At 39.1% G+C, this 10,924-nt stretch overlaps 1 long non-coding RNA gene across 1 annotated transcript; it reads left to right on the top strand.

The window, feature by feature from the left end:
* Nucleotides 1-6,060: 6,060 nt before the first annotated feature.
* LOC148117513 (uncharacterized) lies at nucleotides 6,061-7,624 on the top strand. The gene is made up of 2 exons (XR_015736971.1): nucleotides 6,061-7,023; nucleotides 7,300-7,624. It is a non-coding gene; the product is annotated as an uncharacterized LOC148117513 (long non-coding RNA).
* Nucleotides 7,625-10,924: the final 3,300 nt, after the last annotated feature.

Raw genomic sequence — 10,924 nt, 5'->3', positions numbered from 1 at the left:
ATTGAGATGGTATGGAAAGACTTGTTATATAGCATTATGCGGCGTTCCTGCCAAGACAAATTTGTGGATTTTTCCTTGACTTAGACAAAAAGATCTTGTCAATTTGCCACATGAATAGGGTTAGACAAACTGTCAAGATTTTCAATTCTGAAATATGGCAAAAATATTTAATAATTCCAAGTGTTTTGAGCAAGAACATGTCACCAAATGACTAAAATTGTCCAAAGTTTGTGGAAAGTATAGGAGAAAGTTTAACAAATTCTTTTGGGTGGAGAAAATTTTATAGCTCAGTTAACAAAGAATAGCTTTGAATGGAAATGAGAATCTTAACCATGTTTTGAAAATGTCTATTGTGTAATTATATTGTAACTCTTTACATTCTTTTTAAATAAGTGTAGCAAAAATAATTTCGTGAATGATACCTTCTGAGAATATAATTTGAAAACTAAAATAAATGGATTTAGAGAATTAGGCTGAATTGTTGACTCCCTGGCTAAATTAAACAATTCTACTTCAAACCCTTGGCAGAGTGAAATATCAACTTCATGGCTGACTCTAACTTCCTTTGCCTAGTTCATTTTCTCCTGGTTTCTGAAATGTCAATTAAAAGTGTTTTGTTTTTTGATGACAATTATACATGATAAATTTCTAAAGTTTTAACTCCATAAACAGAAATTGGTATTCAATCTGTTTACAACTTGAATTCTTAAAAAAGCATCTATTACTGCTCTCACTAAAATGACAAACAACTCAATTTAAATACACATACACACAGAGAGAGAGACCTACCTTATATAGCAGACTTCACTCTATTTAAGTAAAAAAATAACAGAAACCCAAAAGAAAGGGGTTGCTATAATTGTAGCCTAGTGATGAATTTATGTGTGCTAATATTAAAAATTTTTATGAAATTATACCTTTCATAGTTATAATGAAAATCAATGCATTAGTCATTAATACCTTTGATTTGATAAATAAATGTTGAGCATGACACTTGTTGGTCAAGTTAGGAAGAAGACACCTCCCTGTTCTTATAGAACTCCCTGTTTAAACAAGGAGACAGGGAGTATCCAGTTGATCACATGATTTCAACTGGAGAAAAGAAGTTTTTAAAGCAGAAAACATGAGAATGAGCATCTTGAGGAAATTAGACTGGAAGAGCATGAAGAACATCTGGTGTACTACTATGTGGCCTTCCAGTTAAAGGAGGACTAGGAGTTTATAAGCTGAAGTAGACTACAAACCCAGACCAACAGGACCATGTGTCCAAGGAAGGAAAAGGATTTGCTTAAGAATCATAAATAAGGCCAGTGCAATTAAGACACAGAGAGGAAACTTGGTAGTAACACTGATGAAAGACAAATGACACTAGAGTACTTTGATACATATGAGTCCATCTCCATGATCCTGTTCTTCAACATTTTAAGAAAACAAGAGTAATTCATGTATATATTTAGCATTTATGTAGAGTGGTCACCATGCATTTGTCTGCATGCTAAAGATAGAGCAAAAAATTTTAAAAAAAAGTGTGATCATATTTGTGCCCTTTCCAGCTACAGGGTGAAAGAGAATCTGCACTCATCTTCAGAGACGAGTATATGCGCTTTTGCAACAGTTTCCTCAAAAAAAAAAATAGATGTTTGGATCGAGAACAATAGGAAAGGGTGAAATGGAGGGAAATAAACAGAGTTGTGGGACATTAGGAGGTAAAATGGATAGGTCTTAGTGATAGATAAAGAATGGCTTGTGAGAAAGAAGGCATCATCTCTATCTCTATGCTGATAAAGGTGACATTTGCTGAAATAGGAAGTCTAGAAGAGAAATCAGTTGCATTTACTGTTCTCTGTTGGGAGACAGTGGGCTATGATCGTACATACAATCTCATAAGTTCAGAATTGAGAAGACTGATCTTCAAGGAATATGCAAGTAGAAATGTAAGTAGTTAGCTAGATATTCAACTCTGAGAATATCTACTCAACTTTGAGTCTTTCAAGACTCAAAGAAGTCTTGGCTAGAGAAATTTGGGTATCATCAGATTATAAATGGAACTTGAGTTTGTGAAGTTGTAGATTTCATGAGAGCAGAATCTGCATCTACTTTTGCTCACAACTGAAAATTTATAACTTCAACTGATATATTGATGGTGTTCGGTACTTGTTAAATGGTAAGGACTAGAATCATTTTTAATATCTGGATATAAACTATAATTCTAGTAGTATTATGGCATATTTTGTGTTTCCAAGGCCAAAAAGTAAATGAAAGCTACATAATTCACTTAGGTAGTACGAAAAAATAAATGACCTGAGGCACAAATATGGTTTTGCCTTCACCTTCACATTCACTCCTTTCAAATTGTAGATTTCCAAACATGTGTAATTGACCAACTAATTGGACAATGATCAAAACATATAGCATAGAAAACAACAAAGCAGGAGAATAAGAAGAGCAGGATGAGGAGGAGGAAGAGGAGGAAGCTGTTGCTGATATAGAATTAACTGGAGCAGAAGTTTCTAACAAACAAGAAATTTTGTTCCTACTTTGCTGTCTTTGACCTAAGTTCTTTTTTTTTTCGCCTGATTCAGGTTGTGAGGAAGTTTCTATGTAATTCATTTTGTTTGAAAGACTTAGACTAAAACCTGTCACCTTTGTCAACTCCCAGTTCTTTATTACAGCAAATTGCTCCCTGCCTGCCCCTCAGTGGAAAATAAAGCTGAACAATCCAGAAGACCTTCATCAAATGCTTTTGTGTACCGAATCCTTTTGAGCCTAGACTGGAAAACCATGTGAAAATATGTATGCCTTACCATTCAGACATTTAACATCTGGTATTAACAATAGCATACTTCCAATACATTGCTTAGCATATGTGTATATAAGTATATAACTATATGTTACTAGTACTGAGATGTAATGCTTTACATATTAATATCTCTGAAGTTGAGATGTATTCTGTAATAAATGGCATCTTATCATTGTGCCCAGACAGACAGAATGCATTATGAAGTTGCTGTTATATGAATATGGGAAATATGTTTTTTTCTTCATGATATGACCAGACAATTGTAAATCTTTGATGTTTCAAGCAACAAACCATTTGATGGAGGGATGCAAGTTTTTACCAAAAAATCCTGTATGAACATTGTATGACAAAACCAAAACTTACAGAATGTGTAACACACATTGGAAGAAAATACAGGAGACAAAGGCATAAAAAATTTCTATTTTCCTTTCCTTTTAATTTCCATCACCGGATAGCATGCAAATTAAAAAGAAGAATACCAATAACTCTGATCTAACACACAATTAGCAGAAAAGAACATTATTACTCTAAGTGAACATAGTTTTAGGAATGCATTAATAAATTTATTCTATTCATCCCTCCCATTTTGTGTATGCCTGTATATAACAGATGATAAAATTACTATCTGCATAATTCTAGAAACACTCTTTTAAACAGTGACAGTAGAAATTCCAGGTAATAAGAGAGATTTGTGCCATAGTTTAAATGTCAGATTTCACTATTACAGAAAATAAATCAAATATATTGTATAATATGTCTCACATAATATGTAAAATGACACCTAAAATCAGCAGCCTCGTGGACTCAATAAAATGATAATGCTAACTGCTACGAAGTACCAATGACTATGACAACAAAGAGATAATAAGGATCTTTGCAATACCTACAACAAACTGAACAGTAAACCCCAAAAGATGAACAAAAATAAGACACAACTCCAGACATTTGCCCTTTAATTCAAATTTTGTTCTTTTAAAAAATTAAAGAAAAATCCTAAAGAAAATTGGAGTCCATGAGTTTTAGCACAGAGCTACTCCTGGAAAAATACTATAATAGTCTTCATTTTCCTTGCTGGTAATTTTCTAGTTACAATGAAGACATTTCTCCACAGGAAATGTAAGGACACTTGTGACTAAAATACTTTAAGACCACTGCTTGTCTAAATGTTCTTTTTTAACCTCATGAGTTAATTCACATGAGTTATCCTTGAAATTTTCCATAAATTTTCTCAGCCCTCTTGCTCCATTAGGGATGATTTTATGCTTGAAGATCATTATTTATGATTATGTAATATACATAAATTTAAATAATAAACTATAATAATCTTTTGGATACATAAAACCAAACTTGACAAAACTTACCTTTTTGTAATATGTATCTCCCCTTTGTGTTCAATAATCAAGTGTTATCATCTAAAAACAATATGGGGGATATTAAGAGCTGGTGTGTTTGAAGAGCAGTAATTCAGGCAGTATCTAAGAACACTTCACATGCTGTCTTATGTAAACATCATAGCTTCCCTAGGAGATCAGTGGCTACATTCTTGTTGGTTTCAGAAAAATCCTTTTTCAGTAAGGCTTCATTGCTTAACTTTTACCACTACCACAAGACAAGTTCAAGTCTACGTGGTGACCTTAGCCACCAGCTTTATCCTTCATCTTAGAGCTGAGCTTCTACTCCTTTGGATGATAGTGTTCACTGAATTTTTATGTTAAAGTTAGGTTCTTAACTTTTAGCCAAAGTGGATATTACTAATAGCTAACTCTATGATGATTACTTCCTCAGGAGATACTTGTCACTGAACACTCCAACACAGTATCACACATTAATTGCTCCTCGAGATAAGCACTAAAAATTGTTTTCAAAAATTTTTGAGTATATTACCTCAATATACAAATTAATGCTTCCCTTCTGATCAGACTGTCTTGTTTTTAGCATAGTTTTCTTTTACATAAATTCTTTCAGTTACCATTGGATAAAGACTGTTGGGAGCCACCTGGAGGCACAGGTGGTCCTGCAGTTTGGAGGTAGCCACGTGGGGCTGAGCACCCTTGCTTGCACATGCTCAGACCAGCAGAATGGCATTAACCAATCAGGACAGCGTTTAAGCTGTTCCACCGTTTAAAAGCAGCTGCCTCGGGGCCCAACGCTCTCTCTTTAAGCTTTCTCTCGTCCCTGCTCTATCTTCCCTTTTCCCAATTTTCCTCAAGGGAATGCTCCAAATAAAGATGTAACCAGAGAAGGAATTCTCGTTTTTGGTGGCGTTCATTCCTGCTGGACAGGATGGCCCCCCGCAACTGGTGCTCGAAACCCCGGGACGCTGAGGGACCCTGACAACTACGCCGGGGGACCCTGAGAAGGAAGCGCCCAGCAACGTGCTGTAAGCCCGGGAGAAAAAGCTGAAATCAGACACCAGGACAGAGAGCCATGAATTTCAGAACTCTGAGAACGTGGAGCGGTGAGTGACGTCAGTTGAATTCCTCCAGAAAGGGGAGGAAAAGGAATTTCAAAGGATAGGCCTAAAAAGAAAAGAAAATACAAAAAAAAATCAAAGTTAAGGTATCTGAAAGAAGGTACAGAAAGCAACGGGGAAGAAAAATCCCTTAAGTTCAGTGCAGGAGGAATATGAACAGCAGCAAAAAAGGCGAGGTAACTAAGGCGGGACTATGAGGACGATGGGGTATGGGAGACCGCGGCTTCCGCTCCCTTTCCGTCCACCTGCGTACTCGCTGTTAGAGACGGAGGCAACAGTCTCGTAGGGAGGCGAGCTTGATCATGTTCTAAGACTGCCTTCCCTATTCTTAAAGAGCCACAGAGCTTTTGAGGTGATTTTCGCCTAATTTTGTTAAGAGAGCTCAGTCTCTGGCTCTCACGTACAGAAAACTTAAACTTTGTTTGAGGAAGTAGCTGGCGCGGTGGCGCACGCCTTTAATCCCAGCACTCAGGAGGCAGAGGCGGAAGCTGCGTGGCAGCGCCGCTAAAGACCTAAAGACGGAGAGGGGCCAAACTCTGAACTGTGTTTCCATAGTAACATGGGCGGGCGGAGATGAGTTCCCAGAGAACGGGGCTCCACGCGCGGGCAGACCGGGCAGGAGAAGCCCCCCCACGGGTGGGCGGATGCCCCCCTCGCCGGAGCTTGGCGGTGCAAATTCAATGCCTGAGGTGAGGCTGAGGTACAGTTTGCAGGTACGGAGCCATGCCTTTGGGCCATGCGGAGCGCGCCACAGTGGGCCGCGCCTCAGAGACGGAGTTGTCGCCATCCGCTGCTGCCGCCGCCCTCAGCCAAGGTCGCTAAAAATTCAGTCAGATAAAAACATTTGTCGCTAAAAATTCAGTCAGATAAAAACATTTATCCCCCAAACATCGCCCCTTTGTCAGCAGGAAGTAGTCAGATGATCGATGGTCTACGCCCATTCTCCCTCAAAGAACTGGTCCTAATTATCATAATAAAGGCACGTCAACCTGGTTACCATTACCTATTGCCTCTGGCAACGGATGGAATAAAACAATGCTACCTAGAGGTTTTTTTTTCATCTGAATAGGGGAGCTGGAGAGATGGCTCAGAGGTTAAGAGCACTGACTGCTCTTCCAAAGGTCCTGAGTTCAATTCCCAGTGACAACTGCTTTGGTTTTTAGACATAAGAGGGGGACTACACTACCAGTGACAGCTTCCCCCAGAGAAAGGATTTCTCTTGCATTCTTTACACTTAATTTTTAATTCAAAATTTTGCTGGTACAGGCAAACAAGATTTGCTCTTTGAAACGGAGACATGCAAGTCTCTAAGTTCAAAACCAGCCTACTTCCAGTACTGATTGTGCTGAATTTTTACACTGAGAGTTTTTAATACTCTTAAATGTTTATTTGGGAGGAGAGTTTTGTTTATGTTTTTCTAGGAATGCTGACATACATCTGGGTGCCAGCGAGACTGACAAGAGAAGTAAAGAAGAAGATGACCCAGTGGATGCTGAGTGTCCTGCTGTGGAAGATTCATGCGGAGGCAGCAGAGATGACCTTCTGGGCGGTGTCAAGAGCAGCTGTTTCACACCATCGACTTGAGCAACACCCTGTGCAACCTCTTATCTCTTAACAATTTTCTGACTGACTCTACTTTGCCTTTTCCTTCCTTAGGAATGGGTGGGAGCAGAGATATTCTTGGCATGCTGTGTATAGGTGGAAATGCTGTATGTCTTTGATTGGTGTGCTACCTGCTAGCCCAAGTGAGGTGGGACAAGGTCTTTGTGACACAAGCCTTGGCAGTCTTGGAATGTGTATCCTCACCCCAGGTTTGGCTCTCAGCCTCAAAAGAGCTCACAGGCAATTAGCCATGCATAGCCTTTGCACCCTCTAGGGACCAGATAGTCCCACGGCACAGAGGAAGGTATGCATAGGCGGAGGGTGTGCAGACACAGCCCTAGCACTCCCAGGGAAGTAGTTGTCCCATTGCACGGGAAGGGTGTGTCTTGCTTTTCTTTTCTTTAATCGGTCCACACATCATGAGGTGGGGACCAGATTGAAGAATAGTTTTGCCTTATTGCTCTTATTAACAAGAGAAGAGGGAGATGTTGGGAGCCACCTGGAGGCACAGGTGGTCCTGCAGTTTGGAGGTAGCCACGTGGGGCTGAGCACCCTTGCCTGCACATGCTCAGACCAGCAGAATGGCATTAACCAATCAGGACAGCGTTCAAGCTGCTCCACCGTTTAAAAGCAGCTGCCTCGGGGCCCAACGCTCTCTCTCTAAGCTTTCTCTCGTCCCTGCTCTATCTTCCCTTCCCCCAATTTTCCTCAAGGGAATGCTCCAAATAAAGATGTAACCAGAGAAGGAATTCTCGTTTTTGGTGGCGTTCATTCCTGCTGGACAGGATGGCCCCCCGCAAAAGACAAGTATTAAATACACAGTACATTGAACAGCTTTCTTCCTATTTATTGGCAAACCTAGTCAACGTTATTATTGACTAATTTCTTCTTTGATAATTTCACACATTTCATACACACACACACACACACACTTTATTACTCTTACCTCTACATTCTCTTAAGCCCTCATGTTTCCATCATTCCTGCTACTCCATACAAAGCGTTATCCCACATTCACGTCTTTTGTTTCATTTGGTGATTCACTGAGTGTAACTTGGGCCATTTGTGTGACTATGAGCTTGGAACTAACTATTCATGGGAGTCTAGTGTACCCACCTTTGGGTACTTAACTGAAAAAAAATGAATGTCCCTTCCCCAGAATCCATCAGTAATCATCAGTAAAGTCAATATGGAGATATATAAGGCCATCTCTGATTCATGATGACTCTTGACATGTCCAGTCTGGTTCTAGGCTCAATGTAGGTAATGTCGGCTGCTGTGATATTGATTATGTTTACAATGGTTTATCATACCCTAAAGACAGCATTCTACAGCCTTCTGCCTTATCTCCCTCTTCTGTGATGCTTCCTGAGTCTTAGAGGGAGTGGTATATATGTGATCTTTAAGTTCATTCACTTACTCTCAGGACCTGGAGCAGCCAAAAATCTCTTCCTTTACTTCTAACCACTGCAATGAGATACTTCTCTGTATTAATGATAAAAGTCGATTGTGTGTATAGGTGTAAATAAATATTCAGAAGGCTGTTTGGTTGGGATGTTAATTTAGGAAAGCAACAGTATTAAGCTCCCTCCTAGGACCAAAGACCTTCCTGGTTATATGATTTCAACTGGATTTACATATTCAATCCAGTAGAATAGGCTTCAAATCTAATCTTAGAGCTTTTCACTACTCCATAACAATCATGTTACTATTGCACTGGTGGGAATATCTTAGTGGGGAGTATGGCACATAGTTCAGAGCGTTCACAGGTAGGTAAAATCAGATGCCGTTTCTCCCTCAACACCCTGAATTGCAGCTGCTGGCTTTATGAAAGCTAATTACCTAGAAAGAAGCTTCCATCTCAGTTCCAACATAGATTCTCTTTATGGAAACCCACATGTGTAGTGTCTTTAGCAATAAGGTCTTATCATTTAGTTCTGGTTTAGCTTAATAAACATTGACTTTTAGGAGCAGAATGTGCAGTCACGACGGCTAGTTTCGTCTTGGTAGAGAACTTGCCTACCATGTGCAAGATCCTGGGTTAGAGTCCAGGCATCACAGAACAAAAGTAAAGCAAAAGAATGAGGAAGGATGGGAGGAAAATAGAGAGAGGAATAGAGAAGAAGAAACGAGAAAGAAGGAGGGGGAAAAGAGGCTTATAATGGAAGAGTTAAAGTTTTTTATCTTTCCTAGAATTTTCTACTCTAGAATATTCCCTAAATTGTTCAGAAATTCCAACATCAGAAGATCAAACATTTAATCCAACTTCTCAGTCATTCTTCAGCTAATTCCTGATAAGAAAAAACATTTGCCAGGCACCTGCGTCATTTCCCTCACAGTGTTCATTTCCTCATTGACTTGTGTCCGGTCAGTAAAAACAGTCTTTTGAGGATCCTTCATGTGGTAGATTCTGTGGAATTTTTGGAGATTACAACAGTGAATAAAACATGGCTCCATGTAGAGATGTTAAACATCTAAGCAAATAGACAGACATATAGAAAGAAATTTTAACTTAGGAGAGTTTGTATTTGACTCTTCCTTTAATTCAGTGCTTGACTTCTCAAGTTTAAAACTAATGAAGTCTAAAAACTCATCAAAATAAACTGAAACTATACCAATCATGATGATGTATACCTAAAGTCTTAGCAGTTGGGTTGGGGTAGAGTTAGAATAAATAAATACATAGAAGTTCGAAGTCATAATAGTGTAAATGGTGAGTCTGAGGACTACATTGTACTGTCTCAAAGAAAAATGAAAACAAAAACAATGAAAGTAAAACTAAAATTTATGCATAGACTTCATGAGGTCTTAATCAAGTTCAAACTTGACCCCAGAACCACGAGGAAAATCTTTATACTTTATTGTACTCTGGGTTTGTTTCATTTTAGCAGGGCACTGGATCCCATTCACTGTTAGTGAACACAACTGAAACCAGTACAATTTAGCCTTTAAAAAGCTACAACAGTGTTCAAGAATAACACTGGGAAAGAACTCAAAATATATGACACCCTGAGTCCTCTTATGCTCCAATGGACTTGAACCCCCTGTTATTGGAACATTTTATGGCTTCTGATTTCCTGGTATTCAGATACATGCACTCAGGAATCTGAGGCTCTCTTTCCTTTGCATTATACATTTTCTTATTTTAAAGTAAGTTTCTTGAACAGAGTGGTAATTCTTGAGACATTAAAACACAGATCCTGCCATGGCTGCTACAAGAAGACATGCCCTAGTATCTGAGCACACAATGTGTTTTATTCTGATTTCAAACCCACATTATCTCAATTCCATAGGCAGATAGTACTTCTGCAAGTCTAAAATCAGTTAGTGCCACACTGTTGGCATGGGAGCTGTGATGCTTAATATGGATTGTCTACTTGACTGGACCAAGAGTCACCTAGGAACACAGACAACCCTGGGTGTGTCTGTGAACACATATTCAGAGACAATAAGACCTAAGGCTCTGGTCCAATGAATACATTATTAATTTCTTTTTTAAAGTTGTTTTTATTTCTTTTATTTTAAAAAAAGCATCTTTTTTATTTTACATACAAATCCCAGTTCCCTCTCTATCCCCTCCTCCCACTCTCCCCACAATTTGGTGCCAACGTGGTCAACTGTATCCACATAAAACCTGAGAAAGTTTGGAAAGGAATTCAAGACACACACACACAAAAAAAAACCCAAACAACAACAACAACAAAAAAAACAGAGTTAAGCATGGCTTCTTGGTAGCTGGAATTTTTTTTCCAGATCGACTGTTACTTGGTTACCTTTAAGAGAGGTCTTCCTGATTCAGCATTAACAGCAAAAAAACTCCCTGTGGGTTCCTTGTTCATCAACACAAACAGATCTGACTCTTTGGGGAGGTCCAGCTACAGTGTACTTGAATGATGTTTGTGGGCCCTGGTGTTTACCATGCCTGCAGCTCAGCGCCCCTGCCTGGGCAGGCAGTGGGATTGGGTCTGCTAAGAGAGCATGATAGATTCCTACCGCCATACACAGAGATATTTCCAGGCCACTCAGTGTGCTGCATGGCAGATATAAAT

The sequence above is a fragment of the Myodes glareolus genome, chromosome X, assembly GCF_982192425.1.
Source record: "Myodes glareolus chromosome X, mMyoGla1.1, whole genome shotgun sequence".
NCBI classification, from domain to species: Eukaryota; Metazoa; Chordata; class Mammalia; order Rodentia; family Cricetidae; genus Myodes; species Myodes glareolus.
This window is presented reverse-complemented; position numbering and strand designations above follow the sequence as displayed.